This window comes from Oncorhynchus keta, unplaced genomic scaffold, assembly GCF_023373465.1.
Source record: "Oncorhynchus keta strain PuntledgeMale-10-30-2019 unplaced genomic scaffold, Oket_V2 Un_contig_2394_pilon_pilon, whole genome shotgun sequence".
Lineage (NCBI taxonomy): Eukaryota > Metazoa > Chordata > Actinopteri > Salmoniformes > Salmonidae > Oncorhynchus > Oncorhynchus keta.
In genome coordinates, this window is record NW_026283646.1 from 223,378 (window position 1) to 239,324 (window position 15,947).

At 40.0% G+C, this 15,947-nt stretch overlaps 1 pseudogene; it reads left to right on the forward strand.

Annotated features, from left to right (window-relative positions):
- The first annotated feature begins 230 nt into the window (after nt 1–230).
- LOC118379564 (leucine-rich repeat-containing protein 4C-like) overlaps nt 231–15,947 on the forward strand; it is a 51,042-nt pseudogene continuing 35,325 nt past the window's right edge.

Below are 15,947 nucleotides of genomic sequence, written 5' to 3' on the forward strand. Positions count from 1 at the left end.
AAATACAGAGCGCATATAGGCTACATTCCGCGCGCTCATATGCCATTGGTTTGCGTATTAGGCTCTGCGTTATTTCCCAGGGAATCAAGTTGATGGATTGGCTATGGATGCATTGGGTGGTTGTTTGACGAATCTGGATCAGAACATTCGAATAAGAATGGCTGCGTCCTTTTGAGACATGTATGTACACACCTCGACTGCATCCGTGCATATACTTCTATATTTTTTTATTCTACGCTTGCTACATCGATCATGTTCGGGAATATTGCCTGGACATGTGACCCTTTATGATAACTGACATTATACCTCTGCAAATCCTCCAGTAGTCTATCAGAGAACTGCACCAATAAGGGATGAACATCAATCGAAATGTGGATAGTCCATTTCAATCTCGGTTTATGGCATTAACTGTGTGCGCTCAAGAATAATTTCACTGAGAAATCCTATATAGGGCACCACGTTCAGTTCCACTGGAAAGGGCTATATGAAGAAATAGCCACAGACTTATCGCTCTCTCACAAACTCGGCAGCATTTCCTCCCATCGGAATACAAAGTCAAAAGCTACCGGCACCCGCGGGTTTTCTCCACTGTGGCCACAGGAATGGTGGATTCATCCCAATTTCATGCACCTCTTTTTGATCATTTGTATATATTTTTTTATTGCGTTCGAGGTTCGTTTTCTTACGTTTTTGATTCTGCTGCTGTCGATGTAGACTACGTGTGGTTGCCTCGAATCCTTTCACATGGGTGAGAATTGTGCATCGCTCTTACAGCCAATCCAATCGGATACCTTGGCCCTGGTGTGTTTCATTTTTTTGCTTCATTTTGAGCACAAGCCCATATCTTCGAGAAAATGCGTAAGTATCTTTTATTTGATTTATTCACCTCTTATATCTACATTAAGTTAGGCACTTTAATCTTTCTTATCCATCTCGGCTACTCTTCACGACAGAGTGGTCATTCGGGTGTTCAACACGACACCGTTTTCCGCTATAGACTAATGTCGCTATAATGTCGCTTTAGGCTACATGTGCAATAGTTGATGTTAATTCACATTTTTTAAAGACATAATTAAACCATGTGAAGCTCTCTCTCGCGCGCGCGCTTGCGTGTGTGTATATGTGCATGTGTGTTTAAGAGAGAGAGAGAGAGAGAGAGAGACAGAGAGAGAGAGAGAGTCCGAAAGATACATAGTAAGTGGTTAGATAAATATATACGTAATAATAGGCATTATTTATTTAATGATGGGGTATGGCCTAAACCGTTTGGTGAGACAGTGTGTTTAGGTAGATTCGGGATTCTGTAAATCCCTGTATAGCCATTATACCAATGTTGCTAGAATACGTCATATGGTCATTCATATTCAGCTCAGGTGTGGTTCGTCATGCCGCTTAGTAATGACACATTTGCAGCACGGGGGCCACCAGATTGACCCACCAAATTCTTCAGGTGAGTTCTACAATAAGGTTTCTTTGATTTAGGATGTTTTGAGATATATCTCTCAACTGACTCGGCCCCCCAATTAGCTAATAACCACTAACTCTGTATCCGTGCATGTTAAATCCACCGTGATATTTATGACGTTCAAAGCAATTGACTCGAGCAGAGTGTCAGGCCACATGAGACTGCTTGTGTCTCAACCCCAGTGGTCTTCCGGTGGCACAGCTGCTAATGGAATGTGATGGAGGTGCATTAGTGTTGATTTCCCCAATCGGATTCCCGAGCACTGTTGACCAGAAGGAGCATGATGTCTAACCAGGAGTTATGTAATTTGGTGCTGATTCAGATTCTAAATAGTGGGTGTTATATTATAGCTGCGGTGCCTCAACAGGGCGTCACGCTTGGGTGAGTTACATGTTGATGTGAGCTGTCCATTGGAAGGTGGTGCTGAAAATACTACCCGCGTTAGGATACTGGAGGGCGATACCTTGTTAGGCCTCCTATATAGATTTACCCGAGCATGAAAGCATATTCCCTAGAACATGAAAGCACATTTCTTTAGATAGTAATACTGTGTTCATGTAAGTTTCTTCATTATAAATAACCATTAACCTGTATGTCATGTTCATTAGCAGGTTTTAAGGCAACTGTGCATTGAGAAAACATGAATGTTTCAATTGGCATGGACTTTCATTTCAATGGTTTCTCACTGTAAACATTGTTTCTTCAGAACATTCATTCAAATATGCATGAAGTATATTATCTCTTCACATGTTGTTGCATATTCACCATTTGCCAAAAGACCAGCAGCTCAAGAAAAATGATATTTACTTTTTGTCTCATGCTGGTAATAGGAAACCCCTGTCATGTTTTGCCAAAGGCAAACATTACCTTAAATCCCATTTATATTTTGTTCAATAATGGCATGTCTGCTGTATGCGTAATATACCACTTTAAATTAGTCATGTTCAACTAATCACTATGATGGAAGCTGTTTGGTCTTCTTCTTGAATTACTTCAACCTGAAACTGACTGTTACTATTCCATAGCACTGAATATGTTTAGCAGTGCAAAGCATGGAAGCAGATTGCACTCATGGTGTGAAGTGACACGTCTGTTGGGTCCTGTGAGCATGGAATCAATACAATGTTACATTTCACAGTCTAATGCCTTGATTTATCGACTTAAATCACAGTCTAGGTTTCTCACTGACTTCTGGCCTTAAGCATCTTCAAATATATTAAGTATCAAGGTCTGGCTTGAATGAGTTGCCAAGAGTTTGGTTTGGATGACATAGAAATTCATATAAATGTTGTGTGATGTTCTCATTTCTCAAAAGAGTTCTCGGGTCGAGCTGAGTTGGTATTCCACACCTTCTGTGGTCTAGATCACATGATATTCATTTAGAGAAATGTCCACGCCTCAATCCTAAATGAGTCAGAAAGATTGATACCATCTAATAATGTGGTGCCAATCTTCTCCCCCCCCAATCTTTCTTCGTCATTTGTTATTGAGAGGATGAACTTTCTTTTAAAGGTCATTCATTAACATTGGACTATCAGTGTCCTCCAGTGGAGGCTTGTGAAGATCTCAGTCAGCATTGTTCAGTGATAATACTGTAGATTACATGGGGGCTAAATGACCACACTGGGGCTAAATGCACCCGGGCAGCCTAAATTCACACTGGGGGCTGTGTCAGAATGTAACTATTACCTACAGTTTACTGAAGGTATTTTTTACAGTATTGTACTAACAATACTGCATGCTGTTTAGAAAAATATATGCAATAATTACAATATGACCATGCTATGTCTCATTCATACTGAGGAGTTGAAATAAGAGGAAGTAGACACATGGGCCTCCACTGTCTCATACTTCTACTGTAGTCCATACACTGCCTCATACTTCTACTGTAGTCCATACACTGCCTCATACTCTACTGTAGTCCATACACTGCCTCATACTTCTACTGTAGTCCATACACTGCCTCATACTTCTACTGTAGTCCATACACTGCCTCATACTTCTACTGTAGTCCATCCCCTGCCCTCATACTTCTACTGTAGTCCATCCCCTGCCCTCATACTTCTACTGTAGTCCATACACTGCCTCATACTTCTACTGTAGTCCATACACTGCCTCATACTTCTACTGTAGTCCATCCCCTGCCCTCATACTTCTACTGTAGTCCATCCCCTGCCTCATACTTCTACTGATACACTGCCTCATATTCTACTGTCGTTGATAGATTGACTGTTACTTCTACTGTAGTCCATACACTGCCTCATACTTCTACTGTAGTTGATACACTGCCTCATATTCTACTGTAGTCAATACACTATCTCATATTTATACTGTAGTCCATACACAACCTCATACTTCTACTGTCGTTGATTCACTTGCCTCATACTTCTACTGTCATCAATACACTGCCTCATACTTCTACTGTAGTCCATACACTGCCTCATACCTCTACTGTAGTTGATACAATGCCTCATATTCTAAAGCAGTTGATACATTGCCTCTTACTTTTACTTTAGTCGATGCATTGCCTCATGCTTCTACTATAGTCGATATACTGCCTCATACTTCTACTGTAGTCAATATACTGTCTCATACTTATACTGTAGTCAATATACTGACTCATACTTCTACTATAGTCAATATACTGACTCATACTTCTACTATAGTCAATATACTGACTCATACTTCTACTATAGTCAATATACTGTCTCATACTTCTACTGTAGTCAATATACTGTCTCATACTTCTAATGTAGTCAATATACTGTCTCATACTTCTACTGTAGTCAATATACTGTCTCATACTTCTACTGTAGTCAATATACTGTCTCATACTTCTACTGTAGTCAATATACTGACTCATACTTCTACTATAGTCAATATACTGACTCATACTTCTACTATAGTCAATATACTGTCTCATACTTCTACTGTAGTCCATACACTGCCTCATACTTATACTGTAGTTGATACATTGCCTCATACTTCTACTGTAGTTGATACACTGCCTCATATTCTACTGTAGTAAATACACTATCTCATACTTATACTGTAGTTGATACACTGCCTCATACTTCTACTGTAGTTGATACACTGCCTCATATTCTACTGTAGTCAATACACTATCTCATATTTATACTGTAGTCCATACACAACCTCATACTTCTACTGTCGTTGATTCACTTGCCTCATACTTCTACTGTCATCAATACACTGCCTCATACTTCTACTGTAGTCCATACACTGCCTCATACCTCTACTGTAGTCAATATACTGCCTCATACTTCTACTGTAGTCAATATACTGTCTCATACTTCTATACAATATACTGTCTCATACTTATACTGTAGTCAATATACTGACTCATACTTCTACTATAGTCAATATACTGACTCATACTTCTACTATAGTCAATATACTGACTCATACTTCTACTATAGTCAATATACTGTCTCATACTTCTACTGTAGTCAATATACTGTCTCATACTTCTACTGTAGTCAATATACTGTCTCATACTTCTACTGTAGTCAATATACTGTCTCATACTTCTACTGTAGTCAATATACTGTCTCATACTTATACTGTAGTCAATATACTGTCTCATACTTCTACTGTAGTCAATATACTGTCTCATACTTCTACTGTAGTCAATATACTGTCTCATACTTCTACTGTAGTCAATATACTGTCTCATACTTCTACTGTAGTCAATATACTGTCTCATACTTCTACTGTGGTCCATGCCTTTAAGATTATTTATTTAGTTTTGTTTTCACCTCATTTTAACATTCTGTCGTAAAAAATGTCATTCATTCTGTCGTTAACTTCTTCGGGATCGGTATCCCTTCCACAGGACGGTTGAGCTAACGTAGGCTAATGGGATTAGCATGAGGTTGCAAGTAACAAGAACATTTCCTAGGACGTAGACATATATGATATTGGCAGAAAGCTTAAATTCTTGTTAATCTAACTGCACTGTCCAATTTACAGTGAAAGAATACCATGTTATTGTTTGAGGAGAGCGCATAATTTTCAACATGAAGAATTATTAATAAACAAACTAGGCACATTTGGGCAGTCTTTATACAACATTTTGAACAGAATTAAAATTGGTCCCTCGGATCAGTATGACAAGTTGCACATAGACTGCTGCCATCTAGTGGCCAAAATCTAAATTACACCTGGGCTGGAATAATACATTATGGCCTTTCTCTTGAATTTCAAAGATGATGGTACAACAAAAAATAGAAAAGAACGTTGTTTTTTCTTTGTATTATCTTTTACCAGATCTAATGTGTTATATTCTCCAACATCTCTTTCACATTTCCACAAACTTCAAAGTGTTTCCTTTCAAATGGTACCAATTATATGCATATTCTTGCTTCAGGGCCTGAGCTACAGGCAGTTAGAGTTGGGTATGTCATTTTAGGTGAAAATTGAAAAAAGGGGGCGTATCCATTTTTTATGTTAAAAAACTAGTTTCCCTATCTCAAGAGGTTAAATCAAAATGACTATATTAAGTGCCTATTAAGTGCCAAATAAAGTAACAGGGTTGACCGTAACAGAGTTGACGATTTCATCTTTAATCAGCCATAAATCCCCTTGTGACAGGATGAATGGAAGCTTGTAACAAAAAAAGAAAGAAATTGTTTATTTTTTTTTGCCTGTCTGTCTACGAGTAATAGGGTTGCTGTGTTATGCTCGACCCATTCTGTTTTACACCAGAAAATGGTGCTCACCAGGTTTTACACTATTAGATGTTCAATACTTATCTTGAAAAAACATATTTAAAAAGGAATAGTTTCACCATATTAAAAAGAGAGTTCAGTTTACAGAACAGGGTTGACCTTAAAACGAGGGCCGGATTGTTGTTTTTTTTACCCTAAAATGAATCACTAATCACATGAAATACAGTGAGGCTCCAAAACTATTGGGACAGTGACACATTTGTTGTTGTTTTGGCTCTGTAATCCACCACTTTGGATGATACAATATGATACAATATATTCTAACTTCCCCGGTTATTGTAATGGTGGGAGATTAGCATGTCTTGGGGGTATGATTTAAAATGCTAACTTCCCCGGTTATTGTAATGGTGAGAGATTAGCATGTTTTGGGGGTACGATAAAAAATGCTAACCTCCCCTGTAATTGTAATGCTGAGAGATTAGCATGTTTTGGGGTTATGATTTAAAATGCTAACCTCCCCTGTAATTGTCATGGTGAGAGATTAGCATGTCTTGGGGTTATGATTTAAAATGCTAACCTCCCCGGTTATTGTAATGCTGAGAGATTAGCATGTCTTGGGGTTATGATTTAAAATGATAACCTCCCCTGTAATTGTAATGCTGAGAGATTAGCATATCTTGGGGTTATGATTTAAAATGCTAACCTCCCCTGTAATTGTAATACTGAGAGGTTAGCATGTCTTGGGGGTATGATAAAAAATGATAACCTCCCCGGTTATTGTAATGCTGAGAGATTAGCATGTCTTGGGGTTATGATTTAAAATGCTAATGCCTCCCCAGTTATTGTAATGCTGAGAGATTAGCATGTCTTGGGGTTATGATTTAAAATGATAACCGGTTATTGTAATGCTGTGAGATTAGCATGTCTTGTATGATAAAAATGTAATGCTGAGAGATTAGCATGTCTTGGGGGTATGATGCTAAAAATGATAATGTCTTGGGGGTATGATAAAAAATGCTCCCCTGTAATTGCAATGCTGAGAGATTAGCATGTCTTGGGGTATGATTTAAAATGCTAACCTCCCCTGTAATTGTAATGCTGAGAGATTAGCATGTCTTGGGGGTATGATTTAAAATGCTAACTTCCCCGGTTATTGTAATGCTGAGAGATTAGCATGTCTTGGGGGTATGATTTAAAATGCTAACTTCCCCGGTTATTGTAATGCTGAGAGATTAGCATGTCTTGGGGGTATGATTTAAAATGCTAACCTCCCCTGTAATTGTAATGCTGAGAGATTAGCATGTCTTGGGGTTATGATTTAAAATGCTAACCTCCCCTGTAATTGTAATGCTGAGAGATTAGCATGTTTTGGGGGTATGATTTAAAATGCTAACCTCCCCTGTAATTGTAATGGTGAGAGGTTAGCATGTCTTGGAGGCATGATATTTGTGCCTCTAACTTTCTCACTCATCGTTATTCACGATTCATTCAGGACTATCCGTAATCATAGTAGCATCCACATTCATGTAGAAGTGTTTAGAAACATGTTATATTCTTATTTACAATAAATGTGACTCCAAAATGACACAATACATTATTAAACATGAATTTCTATTGGGCACAACATCATCTGAAACACAACCAAAACTAACAGTAAATGCATCCAACAAGCTTGATGTAGTCAATGCATGCTAGGAATATGGGAACACATTCAACATTTTTGACTACTTAAATACACATATGTGAATTTGTCCCAATACTTTTAGTCCCCTAAAATGGGGGAACTATGGTACATAAAGTGCTGTAATTTCGGTTCCCCTGATATTGATGAAAATACCCTCAAATTAAAGCTGACAGTCTGCACAGTCATTGTATCATTTCAAATCCAAAGTGCTGGAGTACAGAGCCAAAACAAAAACAAAAAAATGTCACGGTCCCAATACTTTTGGAGGTCAAATAATCATCTTCAGGAAATGACTTTATCAAAGAAACAACATAACTAGGCTTTACAACGATGGTGAAAACCTGGAGAGATGTTATGGTTCAGTAGGTTACAGTCTTACTGGAGGTTACAGAGGGTGCATGGAGGGACATTTCAAAATTGCTGAAGTCATTACCAAGTGTTTATTCATATAAAAAAAGTCAAATCTATTAAATTCTCCATGTGGTGTTTATTAAAGGGCATTTCGTTGAATATAACAGGCTTTTCAAATCCAATATTGGTGCACAATTTCTACTTAAAATATCAAAGGGATGCAAAGGGCACTCATTTAGTGGAACGACCCAGTAGAGAAAGTGCCTTTGGTTCCATCTTGCTCGATTAAAAGACGATACATTTTTTGAGCGTGTCAATCCTGCAGCAATCAGCCCACTTACAGTGTCCATCCAGTGCATGTCCGGAATACAAGCTTTCTTATCTGCCCCCTACAATTTGACCAGGCATAATATTGACAATCTTTCCAAATTAATCATATATATATATTATATATTAATCTTGTAAAAATGGTGCATATGTTGATATAGCCATGGATGGTTACAGTATATGAGCCTTGCTGTCAGACAGCCACTGTTAGGGTCCTTTAATGTGAAAACAGTCACTGCTGATTTTCATTGTTCCCCTCTGATCAGGAATAGATTTAGACCTGGGACACCAGGACACTAGGTGAGTGCAATTAATTATCAGGTAGATAAGACAACTAGCAGTACATCGGACCTCCGGGCTCGGATTTAAACACCTTTGACTTAGATAAACCTTTGGTGACTATATAGACTAGATGTTTAAACCACACTGGAATGCTGCAGTGTTCAGTGGTGTAACCAGGCTATTGACATGCATCACTTAAATGTCTCCCAGCTCTGCTTCCAGTAGGCAGCTGCTGCCTGCTTCCATTGAGTGTTATACGACTGCAAGCCAAGGAAATAAAATGTTCACGAATGTCCATTTCTGACTGTCTTGGACTGTTGTCAACGGCAAACATGCTGATCCATTTGTTCAGATCATTATCTTCCCTGTTGTACTCGTACTGTTACAGGATTGATGTTCAATAGTGTTTCAGTTGAGGGATCTACTGAAGAGAAAGTCCACAGGGAGACAAATTCCACAGTATGTGTGTGCGTGAGTGTCTGTCTGTGCATGTTTATGAGTGTCTGTGTATCTGTGTGTGTCTGTTTGTCTGTGTCCCTCCTTTCTAGTAAACAACGATCTCCCTCACCTTGTGTCTCCTAGTAAAAACCCTACTCCGCTGTTCTGTCCTTCTGAAGTGGGGCTTCCCCAACATCACAGAGCACCGAACCTGATTTAGCCCCTATCTTCCTGCCCATCCAGTCTTCCCTCCCCCTGATGAAACATATGTTTGTGTCCGGTCTGGAGACAGCAAGCCATATCTCGATGAAGTTGACTGCTTGTGAATGAGTTCGACCAACGTATCAGCCTGGCCAGACCGATGGAACTCTTCTCAGTATTCCAGCCACTGTGGCAGTCAGGATCGTCATGGTTCCGTGCTCCTGAAAGAGGATTATTCAGCCTGTTCCGCAGCCTGTCACTCTGCAATCCTGACATTTAAATCAAAGTTAGCATGCGAAATGTGAAGAAGCCAGGCCTGTCCCGTTGTCTGTGATGTTGGCTTTCTGTCTAATGTGGTTTAAACTTTACAGATGGCTTCTTATCCCAGAGAGGGACACAGTTCAGAGGGTTGTTGACAAGGACCGGAAAATACTATGGTAACGCTTTACGTAGAACCAGCAGGTAGATTGTTTGTCATAATGCGTTAAAACTTTTCACAGGAACGTAGTATATGAACCAGGATATAGAATGAGACTTTTCACAGGAACGTAGTATATGAACCAGGATATAGAATGAGACTTTTCACAGGAACGTAGTATATGAACCAGGATATAGAATGAGACTTTTCACAGGAACGTAGAATATGAACCAGGATATAGAATGAGACTTTTCACAGGAACGTAGAATATGAACCAGGATATAGAATGAGACTTTTCACAGGAACGTAGAATATGAACCAGGATATAGAATGAGACTTTTCACAGGAACGTAGTATATGAACCAGGATATAGAATGAGACTTTTCACAGGAACGTAGTATATGAACCAGGATATAGAATGAGACTTTTCATAGGAACGTAGTATATGAACCAGGATATAGAATGAGACTTTTCATAGGAACGTAGTATATGAACCAGGATATAGAATGAGACTTTTCACAGGAACGTAGTATATGAACCAGGATATAGAATGAGACTTTTCATAGGAACGTAGTATATGAACCAGGATATAGAATGAGACTTTTCACAGGAACGTAGTATATGAACCAGGATATAGAATGAGACTTTTCACAGGAACGTAGTATATGAACCAGGATATAGAATGAGACTTTTCACAGGAACGTAGTATATGAACCAGGATATAGAATGAGACTTTTCATAGGAACGTAGTATATGAACCAGGATATAGAATGAGACTTTTCACAGGAACGTAGAATATGAACCAGGATATAGAATGAGACTTTTCAGTAGAACGTAGAATATGAACCAGGATATAGAATGAGACTTTTCACAGGAACGTAGTATATGAACCAGGATATAGAATGAGACTTTTCACAGGAACGCAGTATATGAACCAGGATATAGAATGAGACTTTTCACAGGAACGTAGTATATGAACCAGGATATAGAATGAGACTTTTCACAGGAACGTAGTATATGAACCAGGATATAGAATGAGACTTTTCATAGGAACGTAGTATATGAACCAGGATATAGAATGAGACTTTTCATAGGAACGTAGTATATGAACCAGGATATAGAATGAGACTTTTCACAGGAACGTAGTATATGAACCAGGATATAGAATGAGACTTTTCATAGGAACGTAGTATATGAACCAGGATATAGAATGAGACTTTTCATAGGAACGTAGTATATGAACCAGGATATAGAATGCAAGCGCGTTTTGCGTCAGAACTGCCCCACGCCTCCGACCATTGATGTTTATTTTTGAGACTCTGGGAAAGTCTAGGTCAGAGAAACGCTAAACTTCCTCCTCTCTCTCACTGATTCCGTGGATGGAACCTCAAGGGCTCATCTAATGAGTGTGTTCCAAAAACACAGAGTCTACAGTATGCAGGCCTGAGGAGTTTAGAAGATCATCATATCATATTGATGTGCTTCCTGATACTTCAAACATTTCTCTAATTACTGCAAACATCTGATGACCTGCGCAGACCTGCGTAGAATGTGTGCATCTGAAACGCACCCATTCACTGAGTCACTGCAGGTAAAGAATCTTCCTCTGTATGGCAGAGCTTTGACCAATAGAGTGTAGCTACAGTGTAAACCAACCACCCACCAACAAGCCCTGGTTGGCACCTTTCTGCCTACCTAATCACACTCCTACACATGACAGAATCCAACAGTGCTCCAGATAAAATACAGCTATTTCAGTAGAAGGTGCCTCTGATAAAATACAGGTATTTCAGGAGAAGATGCCTCTGATAAAATACAGCTATTTCAGTAGAAGATGCCTCTGATAAAATACAGGTATTTCAGGAGAAGATGCCTCTGATAAAATACAACTATTTTAGTAGAAGATGCCTCTGATAAAATACAGGTATTTTAGTAGAAGATGCCTCTGATAAAATACAGCTATTTCAGTAGTAGATGCCTCTGATAAAATACAGCTATTTCAGTAGAAGATGCCTCTGATAAAATACAGCTATTTCAGTAGAAGATTGTCGTGGAAATTTCCTCTATTTACCAAATAATGGGAGCAAACCACACACACAAGTCAGAGTTAGTTATCAAAGTCCATCTTTAATTATATGAGCTCTATCACAATCCTGTGACTCTCAGGTAATTCAGTGTCTCTCAATGAATTCTCTGAGAGCCCCTTCTGCATTGCAACTGCGATCCTTTATAGCAAAGATACACAGGATAAGACAGCATCGGCATAATTCATTGTTCAGCTTTGTCTCTTTCTCAAACTCAAACTCAGAACCATAAACCAATCCTCCATATCAACAGGCATATATCAAATTGTCATTTAGATACAACCAATTCTAAATACAACCAATCCTGGACAAGCTCATGGAGAGGAGATTGAGGCTATAGGTTAAGATAAAAGGGAGCATGAGAATGATTCCAGACACTGCCATCCTCCTTTTCCCCGATGGGAAAAGTAGGGAGTAACTGGCACACACACAGTGGAGCAAAAGATATGTTTACACATGATGACACTTTGACCTCTCCCCTCTCTGCGGCCCATGCAACTTAGTCTCGACATAGAACAGATAACTGCAACCTCGCCACAGTATTATACAAAAATACCATTCTGATGAGAAGTAACTTACACACATATGATGAATATAAAACATCTTACCTATGTTTCCACCAATTCTGATTATTCCCTAACAAGATGCCTCTGATAAAATACAGCTATTTCAGTAGAAGATGCCTCTGATAAAATACAACTATTTTAGTAGAAGATGCCTCTGATAAAATACAACTATTTTAGTAGAAGATGCCTCTGATAAAATACAGGTATTTCAGTAGAAGATGCCTCTGATAAAATACAGCTATTTCAGTAGTAGATGCCTCTGATAAAATACAGGCCTCTGCTTAAAAACTGCTAATGCTAAAGAGCTCAAAGGGGCTTTGCCACGAAGCGTCTGCATATCTCATCTGGTAATATCCGGAGGAAGCCTTTGAACACACTCCTTCTTACCAGGAAAACCCTTTAGAAATTCTTAGTAATAACTAAAGCGATGATAGATTGTCATGTTGATGGAGGAAGCTGATCTTCGTTCACTCACTCCTTTTATTTCATAAATCCCACCCTGCTTTCTTTACCTCTACTCTACTCTCTCCATCTCCTTTTTCTCTCTCCTTTTATTGTCTGTTTACCTAACTCTTAAAGAGATGGTCGTGATAACTCCACTCCAGTGAACATGCAGATATTCCCTTACAGTCATTCATCATGAGGAAATGGAGTCAGTCATTTGTGGTCTATAGTGACCAATCAAATGTGGAGTGAATTACTAACTTTATTCATGTTTGTCCTCTGAAAAGACAAATCCGACAGGTCTCACTGACATGCTTTGCATCTTCTGACTAAAGAAATGGGGCTACTGTATGCTGCTTGAGCTAGTCTTGTCCTTGGAAGGTTACCTCATCAGTCATATGGTTCTGTTCAGCGTAGGTTGGTTAGAAACTGCAGCAGTCTTGTCCTTGGAAGGTTACCTCATCAGTCGTATGGTTCTGTTCAGCGTAGGTTGGTTAGAAACTGCAGCAGTCTTGTCCTTGGAAGGTTACCTCATCAGTCATATGGTTCTGTTCAGCGTAGGTTGGTTAGAAACTGCAGCAGTCTTGTCCTTGGAAGGTTACCTCATCAGTCGTATGGTTCTGTTCAGCGTAGGTTGGTTAGAAACTGCAGCAGTCTTGTCCTTGGAAGGTTACCTCATCAGTCATATGGTTCTGTTCAGCGTAGGTTGGTTAGAAACTGCAGCAGTCTTGTCCTTGGAAGGTTACCTCATCAGTCGTATGGTTCTGTTCAGCGTAGGTTGGTTAGAAACTGCAGCAGTCTTGTCCTTGGAAGGTTACCTCATCAGTCATATGGTTCTGTTCAGCGTAGGTTGGTTAGAAACTGCAGCAGTCTTGTCCTTGGAAGGTTACCTCATCAGTCATATGGTTCTGTTCAGCGTAGGTTGGTTAGAAACTGCAGCAGTCTTGTCCTTGGAAGGTTACCTCATCAGTCATATGGTTCTGTTCAGCGTAGGTTGGTTAGAAACTGCAGCAGTCTTGTCCTTGGAAGGTTACCTCATCAGTCATATGGTTCTGTTCAGCGTAGGTTGGTTAGAAACTGCAGCAGTCTTGTCCTTGGAAGGTTACCTCATCAGTCATATGGTTCTGTTCAGCGTAGGTTGGTTAGAAACTGCAGCAGTCTTGTCCTTGGAAGGTTACCTCATCAGTCATATGGTTCTGTTCAGCGTAGGTTGGTTAGAAACTGCTGCAGTCTTGTCCTTGGAAGGTTACCTCATCAGTCGTATGGTTCTGTTCAGCGTAGGTTGGTTAGAAACTGCTGCAGTCTTGTCCTTGGAAGGTTACCTCATCAGTCATATGGTTCTGTTCAGCGTAGGTTGGTTAGAAACTGCAGCAGTCTTGTCCTTGGAAGGTTACCTCATCAGTCATATGGATCTGTTCAGCGTAGGTTGGTTAGAAACTGCTGCAGTCTTGTCCTTGGAAGGTTACCTCATCAGTCATATGGTTCTGTTCAGCGTAGGTTGGTTAGAAACTGCAGCAGTCTTGTCCTTGGAAGGTTACCTCATCAGTCATATGGTTCTGTTCAGCGTAGGTTGGTTAGAAACTGCTGCAGTCTTGTCCTTGGAAGGTTACCTCATCAGTCATATGGTTCTGTTCAGCGTAGGTTGGTTAGAAACTGCAGCAGTCTTGTCCTTGGAAGGTTACCTCATCAGTCATATGGTTCTGTTCAGCGTAGGTTGGTTAGAAACTGCTGCAGTCTTGTCCTTGGAAGGTTACCTCATCAGTCGTATGGTTCTGTTCAGCGTAGGTTGGTTAGAAACTGCTGCAGTCTTGTCCTTGGAAGGTTACCTCATCAGTCGTATGGTTCTGTTCAGCATAGGTTGGTTAGAAACTGCAGCAGTCTTGTCCTTGGAAGGTTACCTCATCAGTCATATGGTTCTGTTCAGCGTAGGTTGGTTAGAAACTGCTGCAGTCTTGTCCTTGGAAGGTTACCTCATCAGTCGTATGGTTCTGTTCAGCGTAGGTTGGTTAGAAACTGCAGCAGTCTTGTCCTTGGAAGGTTACCTCATCAGTCGTATGGTTCTGTTCAGCGTAGGTTGGTTAGAAACTGCAGCAGTCTTGTCCTTGGAAGGTTACCTCATCAGTCATATGGTTCTGTTCAGCATAGGTTGGTTAGAAACTGCAGCAGTCTTGCCTTATATTTCCTATTGCTGTTATATCTTGTGTGCTAATCTTACATTGTAGAATAATTCACGATCGGATAAATGTAATCTTTTAATACCATATTTACCATGTTATTTGAAACCAAGCTTTAGTGCAGTGGGAAACATGTTAGTCTTACCAGAAAACTTCCCAATATCACGTTTGATTGAATAGTCCTTCAATCATATGGCCAGGTATTCCTTTAGGACACACTTAGCCCTCCACTCTGTTGCTCTAGAGTAGCCATGCTACGGTACATATGGCCAGGTATTCCTTTAGGACACACTTAGCCCTCCACTCTGTTGCTCTAGAGTAGCCATGCTACGGTACATATGGCCAGGTATTCCTTTAGGACACACTTAGCCCTCCACTCTGTTGCTCTAGAGTAGCCATGCTACGGTACATATGGCCAGGTATTCCTTTAGGACACACTTAGCCCTCCACTCTGTTGCTCTAGAGTAGCCATGCTACGGTACATATGGCCAGGTATTCCTTTAGGACACACTTAGCCCTCCACTCTGTTGCTCTAGAGTAGCCATGCTACGGTACATATGGCCAGGTATTCCTTTAGGACACACTTAGCCCTCCACTCTGTTGCTCTAGAGTAGCCATGCTACGGTACATATGGCCAGGTATTCCTTTAGGACACACTTAGCCCTCCACTCTGTTGCTCTAGAGTAGCCATGCTACGGTACATATGGCCAGGTATTCCTTTAGGACACACTTAGCCCTCCACTCTGTTGCTCTAGAGTAGCCATGCTACGGTACATATGGCCAGGTATTCCTTTAGGACACACTTAGCCCTCCACTCTGTTG